Source organism: Bombina bombina, chromosome 4, assembly GCF_027579735.1.
Source record: "Bombina bombina isolate aBomBom1 chromosome 4, aBomBom1.pri, whole genome shotgun sequence".
In the NCBI taxonomy this organism is placed as follows: Eukaryota; Metazoa; Chordata; class Amphibia; order Anura; family Bombinatoridae; genus Bombina; species Bombina bombina.
In genome coordinates, this window is record NC_069502.1 from 11,228,851 (window position 1) to 11,247,360 (window position 18,510).

General features: G+C 44.2%; 1 protein-coding gene across 1 annotated transcript in view; it reads left to right on the forward strand.

Annotated features, from left to right (window-relative positions):
- IFT172 (intraflagellar transport 172) overlaps window positions 1–18,510 on the forward strand; it is a gene marked incomplete in the record, with an annotated part of 949,422 nt that overhangs the window by 793,295 nt on the left and 137,617 nt on the right.

The following is an 18,510-nucleotide window of genomic DNA, read 5'->3' on the forward strand; positions in this document are numbered from 1 at the left end:
CTAAAAATAATGGATCCATGATGACAAATTAAATGAGTGAAATGACTTGATAATAGGTGGTAGCTTGCGCTATTGGAGGTATCTATCTCAACTATACGAAGGTGGTCTGTACTTGTGGTAGATTAAAACCTTGTGTGTGTGTGTACATCGTTCAAATGACTAATAGAAATGATTTGTGCAGACATATACTTAAATATGAGCGATAAGCTTAGTTGAAAGCGAAAAAATGTGGACAGAGGATGTGATTAAACTACAAGACCCACATACGGGTGATCTTCAAAAGTGAAAGTGCCTAGTCCCAAATGGGAGTGGTAAGTCCGGTTAAAACACCCGGTTGAAAAATCAAAATGGTATCGGAGATGTGATGAATAAAATACAGGATGAGTGTCAATAAGGTACCAACATTGGAAAATTTAAATTGCCAAAAATAAAAAGATTTGTACAAATCTATGAAAAAATGTGGAAAACAAAAAAGCACTGCAGCCAGTCCGATGTAGACCAGTGGGAATGACAACAGCAAAAATAACAAAAAACGAGTCAGTGTGATTACTCCAATGTGAGAAAGGGTTAAAAGTGAGATGAAAATAATAGACCAACTTTGGATTTGATAGGAGTGGTCCTCAGATTAGGTCCTAATGGCTCCTTGTATCATCCAGAATTCTCCTGAGTGTACCTGTAAATAAATGATTGATAGTGTAGATTGTACAGATACAAAAGATAATATTGGGAATATGCTTACCAGCTATGGTCAACGCGTTTCGGCCCCAATTCAGGCCTTTATCAAGACTCATAAGAGGAGCAAACCGAAGGGACGTCAAAGTAATTTTTGATCTTTTTGCAATTTTAGAGGAAAGTCCTCCTCATCTTCGTCCAAGCAGGATAATAACAAGCCAGCCTGGAAACCAACTCAGTCCTGAAGTCTGCATGAAGGGGTTGCCCCCCATCCAGGCTTGGATCTAGTGGGGGGCAGACTCTGTTTGCTCAAGTCTGGTTAAGGGACGTTCCAGACCCATGGGCGGTGGAAATTGTGTTTCAAGGCTACAAGTTAGAATTCAAGGGTTGTCCCCCCAGGGGCAGGTTTCACCTTTCCAGGTTATCTGCAGACCAGATAAAAAGAGAGGCGTTTTTGAGGTGTATCGAAGACCTCTTTGCCTTGGGGGTGATTGTTCCGGTTCCATAGTTGGAATAGGGTCTGGGTTTTATTCAAACCTGTTTGTGGTTCCCAAAAAAGAGGAAACCTTCCGCCCGATTCTAGACTTAAAATGTCTAAACAAATTCCTCAAGGTTCCATCGTTCAAGATAGAAACCATTCGAACAATTCTTCCTTCCTTCCCAAGAGGGTCAGTATATGACAACCATAGATTTGAAGGACGCTTACTTACATGTTCCCATCCACAGGGATCACCACAAGTTTCTGAGATTTGCATTTCTGGCCTTTCGGCCTGGCCACAGCTCCCAGAATATTCTCGAAGGTTCTAGGGGCCCTTCTAGCGGTGGTCCGGTCAAGGGGGATAGCAGTGGCCCCCTATCTGGACGACATTCTAATTCCGGCTCCCTCCTTTCCAAAGGCAGCATCTGACACGGAGATGTTACTCTCCTTCCTCCGGTCTCATGGGTGGAAGGTAAATGTGGAAAAGAGTTATCTGTTTCCAGCAACAAGAGTTGTGTTCTTAGGGACGATTATAGACTCTGTGTAATGGATGTCTTTCTTTTCAGAACTCATGTTTCAGCTACTGTACCTTTACTTCAACTTCACCTTGTGAGCAAGGTTATTTAAACCTGACACGCCCACTTTTCCCTGCTTTAGTATTTTGTATTTGGTAATCCTAGAAGTTGCATCTCCTGGATTTGTCCTGATTGAATTAAAGCCATTTATTTACAGTCTCTTCCAACTCTGAAATTGTTACTACAGTATTTAATTTCAGCTTTAACCCTGAAGAACCTTTATTGAAGTGTATAATTTCTTTCCACAAACATTTCATTGTGAGGATTCAGCTGTGCTGCGAAGCTCCGGTCAGTGTGTAACTGCCTGACTCACAGTGAGTGGTTCCCTGTGTGATCAATCTGCTTTGTCTGCAGTCTGCTGTGCTGTGAATCTCCTAACAGCGTATTCACTCTAACCTCCATGCTGCTCCTGTCATCCTTACTGTGAGTAGTTGCTGAATTACTTCCTTCATCCAGGATTTACTTTCTAAGTCTTGTTAAGGAAACCTCTCACTGTATATATTACTGCACTGAATACCAGTTGTTATCTAAAACAAAGCGCAACACATCTTTTCTTAAAAAGACATTCTCCTAACATTCCCTTATGTTATTTCCTATATGAAGCATGGACATTAACTAACTTTGGGAATGCTTAACAGAATATTGCCTACACCCAAGATTTGAGTTATTTCTGTGTCACTGGGAGCTAGCTGGGCTAAGCCTAATATACCTAAATCAGAATTGCAAGTTATGAAGCATGGACATTAACTAACTTTGGGAATTCTTATCAGAATATTGTCTACACCCAAGATTTGTGTTATTTCTGTGTCACTGGGAGATAGCTGGACAAAGCCTAATATACCTAAATCAGAATTGCAAGTTCTGTTCACTTTATAACCTTTACATTCTTGTTAAGGTGATCTTTGTATATATTATATTATAGCCTAAGTATCAGTTGCTCTGAGTTCAGTCTCTTAGCTTCTCATTGCTACTACTGGCTAACAAAACCTAATTTACTGAATTTCTGCAGTTGAGTTCCATCTCTCCTATTAATTCATAACACACTGTTCTGATGAAGATATTCCTGACGGAGACCAGAACAGTCAAACTCCTATCGGTTTGTCGAGTCCTTCAGGAGACACTTCGTCCTTCAGTTGCTCAGTGTATGGAAGTAATTGGACTGATGGTGGCATCCATGGACATCGTGCCATTTGCTCGTTTTCATCGGAGAGCTTTACAGTTATGCATGCTCAATGAGTGGAACGGAGATTAGCTGGATCTTTCTCCAAAGATAGTGTTGGATCAGAAGACAAAGGATTCTCTTCATTGGTGGTTTTCTCAGGAGCAACTGTCCCGGGGCACTTGCTTTCGGAGAAATTTTTGGGTGATAGTGAATACAGACGCCAGCCTGGTGCGCTGGATGGCAGTCTGGAAATCCCTAAAAGCTCATGGTCTTTGGACTCAGGAGGAGTCCAAACTACCGATCAACATTCTGGAGTTGAGAGCAATTTACAATGCACTTTTAGCTTGGTCTCAGTTGGCCTCGAACCAGTTCATCAGATTCCAATCAGACAACATAAGATCAATAGCTTACATCAATCATCAGGGGGGAACACGAAGTTCCCTAGCGATGAGGGAGGTGTCTCGGATCATTCAGTGGGCGGAAAACCACTGTTGTTGTCTGTCAGCTATCCACATCCTGGGAGTAGACAACTGGGAAGCAGATTTTCTAAGCAGACAGACTTTCCATCCAGGGGAATGGGTACACCATCCGGAATTGTTCTCCAAACTGGTATCCAGATGGGGGATGCCAGAGTTGGATCTCATGGCGTCCCGCCAAAATGCAAAGCTTCCAAGGTACAGTTCTAGGTCAAGGGATCCTCAGGCCTCTCTAATAGATGCCCTGGTAGTTCTGTGGGATTTCCAGTTGGCTTATCTGTTTCCTCCGTTTGCTCTCCTGTCTCGGGTGATTGCCCGCATAAGACAGGAACGAGCATCAGTGATTCTAATCGCCCCAGCTTGGCCTCAGATAATCTGGTATGCAGATCTAGTGGAGATGTCAACTCTACCTCCGTGGAAGCTTCCCCTGAGGAAGGACCTTCTTCTTCAGGGGCCTTTTCTTCATCCAAATCTTGTTTCTCTGAAGCTGACTGCTTGGAGATTGAACGCTTGATTCTATCTAAGCGGGGTTTTTCAGAGTCAGTGATTGAGACACTGATCCAGGCTCGTAAACCGGTCACTAGAAGGATTTACCATAAGATATGGAGGAAATATCTTTTTTGGTGTGAAGCTAAGGGATATTCTTGGAGTAAGTTTAGGGTCCCAAGAATATTATCCTTTCTTCAGGAGGGTCTGGATGAAGGCTTGTCTGTTAGTACTTTGAAGGGTCAAATTTCGGCCTTATCAGTCCTTTTACACAAACGTTTGGCAGATGTGCCGGACGTTCAATCTTTTTGTCAGGCCTTAGTCAGAATTAGGCCGGTGTTTAAGGTGATTGCTCCTCCTTGGAGCCTTAATCTTGTTCTTAAGGTTTTACAACGGCGTCCGTTTGAGCCGATGCATTCCCTTGACATTAAACTTGTCTTGGAAAGTTTTGTTCTTGTTGGCTATTTCTTCTGCTCAGAGAGTATCTGAACTCTCCGCTTTACAGTTTGATTCTCCTTATCTCATTTTTCATGCTGATAAGGCTGTTTTTCGTACTAAGTTGGGATTCCTTCCCAAGGTTGTATCCACTAAGAATATTAATCAGGAAATTGTTGTTCCTTCCCTGTGTCCGAAGCCTTCTTCAGACAAGGAGCGCTTGCTGCATAATCTGGATCTGGTTCACGCTCTTAAGTTTTACTTGGAAGCGACTAAAGACTTTTGGAAATCTACAGCTTTATTTGTTCGTTTTTCTGGGAAATATAGAGGTCAGAGAGCGTCTGCCTCTACTCTAGCTCTTTGGTTGAGGAGTGTGATGCGCAGGGCTTATTAATCCTCTGGGAAATAGCCTCCAGAGAGGATTAAGGCTCTTTCCACCAGAGCCTTGGGGGCAAATTTATCAAGCTCTGGATGGAGCTTGAGGGCAGTATTTCTGGTGAGCCTGCAGGCTCACCAGAAACACCAGTTATGAAGCAGCAGTCTGCCTTCTATGAGGGGTTGATTGACACCCCCTGCTGGCAGCCAATTGGCCGCGAATCTGCAGGGGGCAGCATTGCACCAGCAGCTCACAAGAGCTGCTGGTGCAATGCTGAATACGGATAGCGTCAGACCTTTGTTAAATAGGCCCCATAGCCTCTTCTTGGACTTTCAAAAATGAAGCCTCTATGTAGCAGATTTGCAAAGCTGCAACTTTGTCGTCTTTGCATACTTTTTCAAAATTTTACAGAATTGATACTTTTGCCTCGGCTGAGGCAGCTTTTGGGAGAAAGGTTCTTCAAGCGGTGTTGCCTTCTGTTTAGGCATGCTGGTTTTTTATCCCTCCCTATTCATCTGTGTACTCTAGCTTGGGTATTGGTTCCCAACAGAAATTAACATGAACCCGTGGACTCACCACATCTTTAGAAGAAAACAAAATTTATGCTTTACCTGATAAATTTATTTCTTCAAGATGTGGTGAGTCCACGACCCACCCTTTTTTTGGGGGGGGCGGTAATTGTTTTAGGTTTTTGACTAAACCTCCGTCACCTTGTGTTACTTTCCTTTCTCTATTTACTTTCGGTCGAATGACTGGGGTTTATGGGTAGGGAAGTGATACTTAACAGTTTTTTCTGTGGTGCTCTTTGCCTCCTCCTGCTGGCGAGGAGTGGTATTCCCAACAGTAATTAAGATGAACCCGAGGACTCGCCACATCTTGAAGAAATAAGTTTATCAGGTAAGCATACATTTTGGTTTCTTTTATATTTCTTTCCAATGGCATGGAGAGTCCACAAATCCATTCTAATTACTAGTGGGAATTTAACTCCTGGCCACCAGGAGGCAAAGAACACCCCAGCAAAGCTTTAAGTATATCTCCCGTTTCCCATAATCCCCAGTTATTCTTTGCCTTTGTACATCATGGAGGTGTGAGAAGATGGTGTATGAAGAAAATTGATCTTTTAATGGGTAGTTTCCCTGCAAGCAAGGATTGGGGCAATGCTGTGTCCATGTAATCCTCTTTAGTAAGAGTTTTGGTGCCTATTAGCTGTTGGAGGTCGGTGTAGTAATCCTTACTTTTCCTCCTACAATTTATGCTAACCCCTATATAGAAAACCAGGGTTGGTTACTCTGCTTTTCTTGTATCTTCATGTCCCTGTCAGCAGTCGGATGAACATACCTGAAAGTGCTGTGACTGTGCCACATCAGATGACCCTGGAGGGTAAGTCCTTTCTTATATTTTTTATAGGACAAGAAGTATCAGAGGAAGGACTGGGATTATCTAGTGGGACCTGCTACCTTCAGGAAGGTTTTGTATTTAATATATATCAACTAGTTTGGGTTATCTTGTGGTTAAGCAGCTACCTGGACTAACCAGGGAAAATGGGATTTACTGCTTCTAGAGCCTTATGACGGGTCATATCTACTATGTGAGGACCCATGCTTATGGTATGTGGATTATTCCCTCACGCTTCTATCCCGGCCATGCCTGTTTTTACGTATGCTAGAGCTACACAAGTGGGCACAGTATTAGTGAAGTCAGATCCCTCATTTATTTTGTTAAAGGCACAATTCTAGGGTAAAAGCCTGTATCAGTTTTTGCGCACTTGGCGAGTTATGGCGCAGGTTATGGCCTAATAGTTATCAGGCAATTATTCCTGTGAATCTTACTCCTCTCTGAGAGGTAGTGATTGCAGCAGTCAGACCGATTCAGTTGCCAGCCGTATTTAGTACCGGTACATGATAGGCCTGTGTGAACTGAGGGAGACAAGCCATACCTTCGAGACATAATGGTGGAGTATTAAGGGACATTTATTCAGTCCTTTTGGCACTCTGCTTATCTTAAGGGGTTAACCCTGATGGGATTCTGGCGGGATCAGCTACCAGTGTGCTGTTCTCTTTAGACAGCGGGGAGCTTTTTTTCATAGGTACGATTGAAGAGCGGTGAGCAGCAAAATCCTTATAGATGGACTACATTTTGCTAGCGAGGGGCTATTCTTTTCAGTCCCTTAGACACCGGGCGCTTATCTATTCTGCGGGGATAATTGGGTTAATCCCTTCTCTCCGCGAAACAGGTTTTATTATGCGCACTTTACTGTGATGGTGTCTCCTACTACAGACATTATTCGATGGAATATGGTCTCTACATAAAGAGAAACGAGCGCCGTTAGCCTTGTGTTATGTGAGCTTTTTCATTGAGCCGGTTCTAGGCGCCCTGTATAACCCTCAGAGGCTGCCGCATTACATTTTACCTTTTTTCAGGCTATAGTTCTTGTTTATCAGGCTCTTGCGTACTTGCGAAGCCCATAGTACCCGGTGTGGATTTATCTGTTATACAGTCAGAGGCTGTTACACAGCACCGGGCACACTAGCTGTTTGATTTGTGTGTACAATAACCTTATTTTCCTGAATAATGTCACTCTTATTTATTTGTGCTTTAGGATCATCCTCCTGTTTTGTAAAATGTAATCTGAGAAGGGTTCAGGTCCCTGTTTGGACGATTGCTTCCAGTCTGACTTTCTCTTCGGTGGCTTTATCATCTATCTGGAAGGAACAAGGAGTTCTTTAGCTATAAGGTGCTGTCTCGCATCCTTTGGTGGACGGAGGCTCACATCTGCTGCATTTCTGCTTCTCACATCCCCGGTGTGTACATCTGAGTATTCACTATGTTAACCCACAGGTGGGGGGTTCCGGAGTTAGACTTGATGGAGTCTGGGTGATCTTCGATCTTCCGGATGCGAGTCCCATTTTAGGGACTTGCTAGTGGTCCTGGTGGACGCTCTAGAGATTCCAATGGAATTCAGTCTGATTTTCTTGTTCCCTCCGTTTGCTTACTTCCTCGTGTGATAGCCCGGATAAATCAAGACTGGGCTTCAGTGCTTCTAATGTTCCAGTTTGGCCTCGCCGATTTTGGTTTGCCGACCTGGCAAAGATGCCGTTCTCTCCTCCATGGAGTTTTTCTCTGAGGAAGGACCTTCTACTTCAGGGTCCTTTTCGTCTTCTTCCTAATCTAGATTTCCTTCCATAAGGCAGGGAGAGTCCACAACTTCATTCCTTACTTATACCTGGCCACCAGGAGGAGGCAAAGACACCCCAGCCAAAGGCTTAAATATCCCTCAACCTTCCCCTTTCCCCCAATCATTCTTTGCCTTTTGTCACTATTGGAGGTGGCAGAGAAGTGTCAGAAGATTTGGAGTTTTAAGTAATCATGTCAACCTCTCAGTGAGAGTATTGATGAAAGTTAGAGCCTGGAGATGCAGGGAAAGTTTTTCTGCGAACCCATCCAGACTGTCGCAAACAGCTCCTGAGCAATCAGTGTTGACGAGTTTCACTGCTTGCTGCTACACATTCAAGTCCATGTCAGAAGCGCTGCTGCAAGACTGTCATACTTGAGAGACTGTTCCTGTTCCACAGCATGGATCCTAGAGGGCAAGACCATTTTTTATATATACATTGTAAAACACTATACAGGGTCACAGTCTGGCTCCTTTACACCTCAATAGAATCTAGGGTAAATATCTCCTTCTGGGAGATTATTTGAACAGTTTGGGGATTTATAGCTATTTAATGTGAGGTTTTTTGTTTTTTTTTTAGGCTCATAGGCTGTGTGTTATTTGGCTTGGAACAAACAGGTTTCACTTTCGTTTTTGAAGTGTCGTGCAGCTCATAATAGCTTGGCGCCCTTTTTCATAGCAGGAGAAGCCCTGTCTTACGTACCACATGACCGGGTGCAGTCTCTTTCGTTTCCTAAGATCCAGCTGCAGACTTCACTCCTGAGTGCAGTCTGGGTCTAGGAGGTGGTGAGTGCCCCAGCCATTGGGAGTATTAAGGTGCCGTTTTTTTAATAAAAGCTTTTCTTTTTGATTGTCCTTCTGTGGGTATATTCACAGTTATGGAGGACTCTAATACTACATTAGAAGGTTCCGCTCCTTCTGTACTGATTAATAATTCCTGTTTATATTGTGAGGAGGCCATTGTTTACCCGCCTGCTCAATTTTGTTCCATTTGCCTAAACACTGTTCTAAAGTCTAAGAAGGGAGACAAGCCTGCTAGTTCTCATAGCGCTATTAGCCCTTCTGAGCTGTCTACTTCTCAGGAATCTGGGTCCCGAGAAATTGCTACCCTCTCTACATTACCCGCTCCACATGCAGTTCCCCGTGGCTCAACTAATCCTCCATCTGAAGGGTTTTTTTTCCAGCAGACTTTACCATGCAGTTACAATCGACGGTGTCTACGGCCCTGAGTGCCTTACCTCGCTCTAACAAACTTAAGAGAAAGGTTATCTAAATATTTGTCATTAGTCATCTAAATATTTGTCGGATTTAACTACTATATCTCAGCTTTTCTGAGGAAGATGTTTCAGTATACAGGGTTTCCTTCTTAATATGAGGAGAGTCCACAGCTTCATTCCTTACTTGTGGGAAATACAGAACCTGGCCACCAGGAGGAGGCAAAGACACCCCAGCCAAAGGCTTAAATACCTGCATGGCGCCACCACGTAACCTGGGGTGTGGTCACACTGATTTCCCCTTTCCTGATCGTGCGGTTTACAGGAGACAAAGCGGTTTCTCTGTCATAGGAGGTGGTGAGTGCCCCAGCCATTGGGGGTATAAAGGTGCCATTTATCTTTTTCTTTAGTCCATCTTAAAAGCGCAGACTTTACTGAACGGCTACAAACGGCAGTGTCTGCGGCCTTCAGTTCTTTACCTCTCCCTGCTAAGCACAAGCGAAAGGTCAAATATTGCTATCCTTCCCAGGGGTCATCTACTAACTTGTTGGATTTATCTGATACAAGAATATCCGCTGATGAAGACGCCTCTGATACTTCAGAGGATGCTCTTTCTGGTTCGGAATCTGCTGCCTCTAGGCCTCCGGCTGTGGAGGAACCAGACTTTAGATTTAGGATCAAACACTTACGCTTTCTGTTAAAGGCAGTTTTGGCTATTTTAGAGGTTCCAGAACCTAAATTACCTGAAGAGCCTTGTATTCCTAAACTAGATAAGGTTTATGAGAACAGGGTGGTGTCACAGACCTTCCCGGTTCCCGGAAGGTGGTGAATATTATTAAGAACAAATGGGAGAGACTTGGTTCCCTTCTTCCTTTAAGAAACTGTTCCCTGTCCCGGACTCTCAATTGGAGTTGTGGGGTTCCGCCCCTAAGGTGGATGGCGCGATCTCCACACTTACTAAGCGCACTACTATCCCGCTTGAGGATAGTTTGTCGTTTAAGAAGCCCATGGGTAAGAAGTTAGAAACTCTGTTGAGAAAGATGTTTCAGCACGCAGGATATTTGTTTCAACCAGCAGCGGCTGTTGGTACAGTGGCTGGAGCCGCTACCTATTGGTACGACTCTTTATCTGAATTGATCGAGGAGGAAGGTCCCCTTGACGTGATTCAGGAAAGAATTAAGGCCTTCAGGGTAGCTAATTCTTTTATTTGTGATGCAAATATGCAGATTATTCGCCTAAATGCCAAGGCATCAGGTTTTTCTGTGCTAGCCCGTATGGCACTCTGGCTGAAGTCTTGGTCTGCGGACATGACTTCAAAATCTAGACTTTTTTCCCTTCAATTTAAGGGGAAGATTCTTTTTGGTCCAGGTCTGGACTCAATCATATCCACGGTCACTGGAGGCAAAGGTGCCTTTTTACCACAGGATAAGAAGAACAAACCTAAGGGACAAGGTCCTAATTTCCGTTCCTTTCATTCATATAAATCCCAGCCCCAGCAGCCCTCCGCAAAGCCTGAACAGTCCAAGGGGAACATGGAGACCAATTCAGTCTTGAAATAAATCCAAGCCAAACAAGAAGCCCGCTAAATCAAAGTCAGCATGAAGGGGCGGCCCCCGATCCGTTGCTGGATCGTGTTGGGGGCAGACTATCTCTCTTTTTAGAGGCTAGGCTTGGGGATGTGCAAGACCCTTGGGTCCTGGAGGTCTTTGCTCAGGGATACAGGATAGGTTTCAAATCTCATTCCACCCAGATTCCTCTTGTCAAACCTGTCTTCAAGACCAGAAAAACGAGAGGCTTTTTTAGGGTGCATGAGGATCTCTCCTCCCTTGGAGTAATTTTACCGGTACCTCTAGCAGAGAGAGGTCTGGGTACTACTCAAACCTTTTTGTGGTACCAAAGAAGGAGGGTACGTTTCACCCAATTCTGGGCCTCAAGTGCTTAAAAAAGTTCCTGTCGGTCCCATCATTCAAGATGGGGACGATATGGTCCATTCTGCCCTTAGTTCAAGAAGGACAGTTCATGACTACGATAGACTTGAAGGATGCTTACCTTCACGTTCCAATCCACAAGGAACATTTCAAGTTCCTAAGATTCGCGTTCCTGAACCAGCTCTTCCAGTTTGTAGCACTTCCATTTGGTTTAGCTACTGCCCCAAGAATCTTTACGAAGGTCCTGGGGGCTCTGCTCGCAGTGTCGAGAACCAGAGGTATAGCAGTAGCGCCATACTTCAGGCACCATTCTGTCGGCTAGCAGAGGACTATTCAAAAGCTCTTCTACTTCTTCTTCGATCTCATGGATGGAAGATAAACTTAGAAAAGAGTTCTCTTGTTCCCAATACCAGGGTAGAATTCCTGGGTACGATAATAGACTCCATATCCATGAGGTTATTTCTTACAGACCAGAGACGTTACAAACTAACTTCCAATTGTCTTGCCCTACAGACCTCCTTAAGGCCCTCTGTGGCCCTGTGTATGGAGGTAATTGGGCTCATGGTGTCCAGCATAGACATCATTCCATTCGACAGATTCTATCTCAGACCTCTTCAGCTGTGCATGCAGTCAGTGGAACAGAGACCACTCAGATCTATCGCAACAGATTTCTCTGGACAACCGATCAAGAGAATCGCTCTCATGGTAGCTCTATCCAGATCACCTGTCCCAAGGGACATCCTTCTTTTTACCATCCTGGGAGATTGTGACTATGGATGCAAGTCTATCAGGATGGGGAGCTTTTTGGGGTGCCAGGAAGGCACAGGGCCTGTGGACTCGAGAGGAATCTCTCCTCCTGATCAATATTTTGGAACTTCGCGTGATCTTCAATGCTCTGAAGGCTTGGCCACTTCTGGGTTCGTCCCAGTTTATCAGATTCCAATCGGACAACATTACCTCAGTGGCTTACATCAACCATCATGGGGGAACGAGAAGCTCCCGAGCGAGGAGGGAAGTATCTCGGATTCTAGAATGGGCAGAGGCCCACAGCTGCTCGCTGTCAGCGATCCACATTCCGGGTGTGGACAACTGGGAAGCGGATTTCCTCAGCAGACAATCCTTTCATCCGGGGGAATGGTCTCTCCATCCCAAGGTGTTTGCGGAGATTTGCATCAGATGGGGGACGCCGGGGATATATCTCATGGCGTCCCGCTCAATACCAAGATACCCAGATACGGGTCGCGATCCAGGGATCCTCAGGCGGAGCTAATAGCTGCATTAGCAGTGCCTTGGAGGTTCAATCTAGTTTACATTTTTCCACTGTTACCACTTCTCCCTCGGGTAGTGGCACGCATCAAGCAGGAGCAAGCTTCCGCAATACTAATTGCTCCATTGTGGCCGCGAAGGACGCAGTTCGCAGACCTGTTGGGGATGTCTTCATCTCCTCTTACCTTGTCGCAGGGATCTGCTGGAACAGGGTCCTTTTCTTCATCTAAATCTAGATTCTCTGAGACTGACTGCGTTGAAGATTGAACGCTTATTCTTAGCCAAGAGAGGTTTTTCTGAGAGAGTGATGGATACTCTCATTCAAGCTCGAAAGCAGGTTACTCGTCGCATCTATCATAAGGTGTGGAGGACCTACTTATTCTGGTGTAAAGAGCGTGGATTCCCCTTGCATAAGGTCACTGTTTCCAGGATGGTCTGGAGAAGAACCTTTCTGCTAGTTCCCTAAAGGGGCAGATTTCGTCTCTATCTGTTTTATTGCACAAGAGGCTCGCTGAGCTTCCTGATGTTCAGTCCTTTGTTTAGGCTCTGGCTAGAATCAGGCCTGTGTTTAGATCTACCGCTCCTCCTTGGAGTTTAAATCTAGTTCTTAAAGTTTTGCAGATGGCTCCCTTTGAGCCTATGCATGTGGTTGACATTAAATTACTGTCTTGGAAGGTTCTTTTTCTACTGGCTATTGCTTCGGCACGCAGACAGAGACTTTGAGATAGCTGCCCTGCAATGTGAGCCTCCTTACCTAGTTTTTCATGCTGATAAGGCTGTTCTTCCTACTCTTCAGTCTTTTGACAAGACTAGAAAAGAGGGCTGCCTTCTAAGGTTACTTATGGGATCTCTACTCTCTAGGAGTAATTGTCCTGGTACCTACAGCAGAAAGAGGTTTGGGGTTTTATTCAAACCTTTTCGTGGTTCCAAAGGTGGAGGGAACTTTCCGTCCAATTCTGGACTTTAAGTGCCTAAAAAAGTTTCTGAGTGTTCCCTCTTTCAAGATGGAAACAATACGGTCAATCTTGCCTCTGGTTCAGGAAGGACAGTTTGACCACCATAGACCTGAAGGATGCATATTTTCACATCTCGATTCACAGGGAACATTTTCAGTTCCTGAAGTTTGCTTTTCTGGATCAGCACTTCCAGTTCATACCTCTTCCGTTTGGCCTAGCTACTGCTACAAGGATATTTACAAAGGTTCTGGGGGCTTTTCTAGCCGTTGCCAGAACACAAGGTATTGCAGTAGTGCTTTATCTGGGCGATATCTTTGTACAGGCACCATTTTTTCATCTAGCGGAAGAACATTCGGAGTCCCTTCTCATTCTTCTTCGATCACATGGATTAAAGATAAACTTGGAAAAGAGTTCTCTTGCTCCAAATACAAGGGTGAATTTCCTGGGAACTATAATAGACTCTATATCCATGAGAATATTCCTCACATATCAGAGACGTTACAAGATAACTTCTGCATGTCTTGCCCTCCAGGCCTCCTTAAGACCCTCAGAGGCTCAGTGTATGGAGGCAATCGGACTCCTGGTGTCCTGCATGGACATCATTCCTTTTGCCAGATTCCATCTCAGACCCTTACAACTATGCCTGCTGAGACAATGGAACGGCGACCATTCAGATATGTCTTAACAGATTGTGCTCGACAGCCTGTCGAGAGACTCTCTCTCCTGGTGGCTCTGTCCAGATCATCTGTCCCAAGGCATGTGCTTTTTGAGACCGTCCTGGGAGATTGTGACTACGGACACAAGCCTTTCCGGCTGGGGAGCCGTTTGGGGTGCCAAGAAGGCACACGTTCTGTGTACTCAGGAGGATTCCTCCCTTCCGATCAATATTTTGGAACTCCAGGCAATCTTCAATGCCTTGAAGGCTTGGCCCCTTCTGCGTTCGTCCCAGTTTATCAGATTCCAATCAGACAATATAACCTCGGTTACCTATATCAACCATCAAGAGGTTTCTCAGATACTCGAGTGGGCGGAGACTCACAATTGTACACTGTCAGTGGACTTTCTCAGCAGGCAGGAAAACAAACAGAGAACACAGCCGGCCGGTCACCCAATAAACCGGAAGTCAGTCCAAAAACCAAACCGCGAAGCAAAGCGGCATGGAAAGGAGTCCCAAACAAACAGAGCAACTGCATGCACAGGGTGCCGTAGCCGGAGAGCAAAGGATCAAATTGCCAAAGGTATGAATGTAGAAAAAATGGCAGGCTCTCAATCCAAAAACTAGTCATAAAACTGAAAATGTATTAGACAGCTTAAAAATGATAAACATCAGACATAGATCTAGAGTAAGCGCCTGTAGGGGGCGCGAAACATGTAAGATTTCCTGCACTGTTTTTTCTGCCATGTCTGATGTTTATCATTTTTAAGCTGTCTAATAAATTTTCAGTTTTATGACTAGTTTTTGGATTGAGAGCCTGCCATTTTTTCTACATTCATTTCTCAGCAGGCAATCTTTTCACCCAAGGGAATGGTCTCTTCACCCCAAGGTGTTTGCAGAGATATGCAGCGAGTGGGGGACGCCGGAGATAGATCTCATGGCATCCCGCCTCAATACCAAGCTACCCAGGTAGGGGTTGAGGGATCCTCAGGCAGAATTTATAGATGCTTGTAAGCCAGTTACTCGTCGTATCTACCATAAAGTGTGGAGGACTTGTACTGGTGTGAGGAGCATAGATTTTCCTGTCATAAGGTTAAGGTTGCCAGAATTTTAGCTTTCCTCCAGGATAGACTGGAAAGGGGCCTATCTGCTAGTTCCCTGAGGGGACAGATATCGGCCCTGTCGGTGTTACTGCAAAAAAGATTGGCTGAGTTTCCGGATGTGCAGTCCTTTGTTTAAGGGGCAGTCAAGTCCAAAAAAAACTTTCATGATTCAAATAGGGCATGTAATTTTAAACAACTTTTCAGTTTACTTTTATCACCAATTTGGCTTTTTATTACCAATCTTGGTATTCTTAGTTGAAAGCTAAACCTAGGAGGTTCATATGCTAATCTCTTAGACCTTTAAGGCCGCTGACAGTTTTTCTCAACTAGAGGGCATTAGTTCATGTGTGACATATAGATAACATTGAGCTCATGCACATGAATTTACCGTGGAGTGAGCACTGATTGGCTAAAATGCAAGTCTGTCAAAAGAACTGAAATAAGGGGGCAGTTTGCAGAGGCATAGATACAAGGTAATTACAGAGGTAAAAAGTATATTAATATATAACTGTGTTGGTTATGCAAAACTAGGGAATGGGTAATAAAAGGATTATCTATCTTTTAAAACAACAAAAATTCTGGTGTTGACTGTCCCTTTAAGGTTCTGGCTAGGATCAGACCTGGCTGTGTTTAGATCTGGGGCTCCGACTTGGAGCCTCAATCTTGTTCTTAGTGTTTTGCAGCAGGCTCTGTTTGAGCATTAAATTGTTATCTTGGAAGGTTCTTTTTTTGTTTGCTATTGCCTCGCAGAGTTTATGAGATTTTTGCTTTGCAATGTGACCCCTCTTATCTTGTGTTCCATGCTGATAATGTGGTTTTATGCACTAAACTAGGGTTCCTCCCTAAGGTGGTATCGATTCGTAACATTAATCAAGAAATTGTTGTGCCTTCCTTGTGTCCTAATTCTCCCTCAGCGAAGGAACGTTTACTTCACAATCTGGATGTGGTTTGTGCCTTCCTTGTGTCCTAATTCTCCCTCAGCGAAGGAACGTTTACTTCACAATCTGGATGTGGTTTGTGCCTTCCTTGTGTCCTAATTCTCCCTCAGCGAAGGAACGTTTACTTCACAATCTGGATGTGGTTTGTGCCTTCCTTGTGTCCCTAATTCTCCCTCAGCGAAGGAACGTTTACTTCACAATCTGGATGTGGTTTGTGCCTTCCTTTTGTCCTAATTCTCCCTCAGCGAAGGAACGTTTACTTCACAATCTGGATGTGGCCTTGAAGTTCTATCTTTAGGCTACTAAGGATTTTAGACAAACTTCCTCTTTGTTTGTCATCTATACGGGGAAGCATAAGGGGCAGAAGGCTACTACGACATCTCTATCTTTCTGGTTGAGGAGTGTCATCCACTTAGCTTATGAGACAGCGGGACGACAGCCTCCTGAGAGGATAATAACTCCTTCCACTAGGGCAGTGGCTTCCTCCTGGGCTTTTAGGAACGAAGCCTCAATGGATCAGATTTGTAAGGCGGCTGCCTGGTCCTCCTTACACACTTTTTCTAAATTTTACAAGTTTGATGGTTTTGCTTCAGCAGCTTTCAGGAGAAAAGTTTTGCAGGCTGTGGTGCCCTCAGAATAGGGTGCGCCTCTTTTTTTCTGTTCCCTCCTGTTATTCATTCAGTGTCCTCTGGAGCTTGGGTATAGTTTTACCAACAGTAAGGAATGAAGTTGTGGACTCTCCCTGCCTTATGGAAGGAAAGCATCATTTATGCTTACCAGATAAATTCCTTTCCTTCCTGGCAGGGAGAGTCCACGACCCTGCCTGTAAATTTTTTTTTTTTTTTTTTGATGGGCGGCTACCTATTTTTTATTTCTTCTGGCACCTTTTATACCCTGATGTTTCTCATACTTTTCCTTGTTCCCTCGGCAGAATGACTGGGGGATAGGGGAAGTGGAAGGGATATTTAAGCCTTTGGCTGGGGTGTCTTTGCCTCCTCCTTGTGGCCAGGTGTTGTATTTCCCAATAGTAAGGAATGAAGTCGTGGACTCTCCCTGCCAGGAAGGAAAGAAATTTGTCTGGTAAACATAAATTATGTTTTTCTGAAGTCGGATGCATGGAGTCTGAACGACTAGTCTTGTCTAGACGAGGTTTTACTAATAAGGTCCTTGTCACTTTGATCCAGGCTCGTAAGCCGCTATCTTGCAAGATATACCATAAGGTTTAGTGCCCATACTAGCGTAAAGTGAGAATTGCCCGTATTTTGTCTTCTCTCCAGGTGGGTCTGGAGAAGGGTTGTCAGTCAGTCCCTGAAGGGTCGGATTATGTCCTTTTGGTCCTATTTCATTACGTTTGGCTGACGTTCCGGCTGGGGTCAAGATCAGGCTTGTATATCAAATCTGTTGCGCCTCCTTGGAGCCTTATTCGGGTTTTGCAGCAGGTTCTGCTTGAACTTATGCATTCTGTTGATGTTTAATTATTGTCAGAGGTTCTGTCTAGATCTGTTGGTAAAATACTGAACTAAGGACCAGGAAACTCAGGTTCATTCCAGCACGGAATCTCTGTTCAATATTCTCTTTCTTAACCTACAAAGGGAGATGTGGCTTAGTGGTTAGCTCGACCACTCCTGAAACAGAAGCGTGTGGGTTTGAACCCAGGTAAATCTCCTGCTTGTGCTTCTGGAGACAGCGGAAGTTCTTTATGGTTATTACACTTTTAGAATGGAAGTTTTTGTTAGCGATTTCTTCTGCTCGTAGAGTCTCAGAGCTTTTAGCTCTGCAGTGTTACCCCCTTCTTTGTTTTTTCATGCGGATGAAGCGGTCCTTCGTATCATATTGGAATTTCTTTGTAAGAGGTTTTTGGACTGCAATATCTCTTAAGAATTGTCTTAACGTCGTTATGTCCTAATACTTCTTCTCAGATGGAGCATTTCTTAAAAATCCTGGATGTGGTTTGTGCTTTAACATTCTATCTACAAACTATTAAAGATGTCGCTCTTCTGCCTTTTTGTAGTATTCGCTAGCAAACGTAAATGGCCAAGTCAATTTATCTTTCCTTTTGGTTGAGGTGTGAGACAGATGGTCAACAGCCTTCTGAGGGGATTACGGCTCATTCAACTTGGGCTGTTTCTTCTTTCTGGGTTTTTAAGATTGAGGTTTCTGTGAGACTTCTTGTAAGGCGACCACTTGGTCATTGTTACATTCCTTTTTAAATATTTATGTGTTTGCCTCAGCTGTGGTTTCTTATGGGAACAAGGTTCTTCTAGCGGTGGTGCCCTCAGTTTAGGTACGCTTGCCTTCTCTCCCTCCCTTCCATTCTGTGTCCTCTAGCTTGGGTATTGGTTCCCACTAGTAATTAGAATGGATTTGTGGACTCTCCATGCCATTGGAAAGAAAACAAAATTCTTACCTGATAAATTATTTTCTTTCGTGGCATGAAGAGTCCACGACCCACCCTTGCCTAAATACCAGACGGCTTATTATTTTTGTTTTCTAGACTGTATTTTCTGTTTGTATCTTAATAATGAGACCAAAAAATAAATTTGGATGGTCATTAATACTTTACTAAAACAACGAATCTAATGGTGGCCTAAGACTTTTGCGCAGTTCTCTTTCTTTCT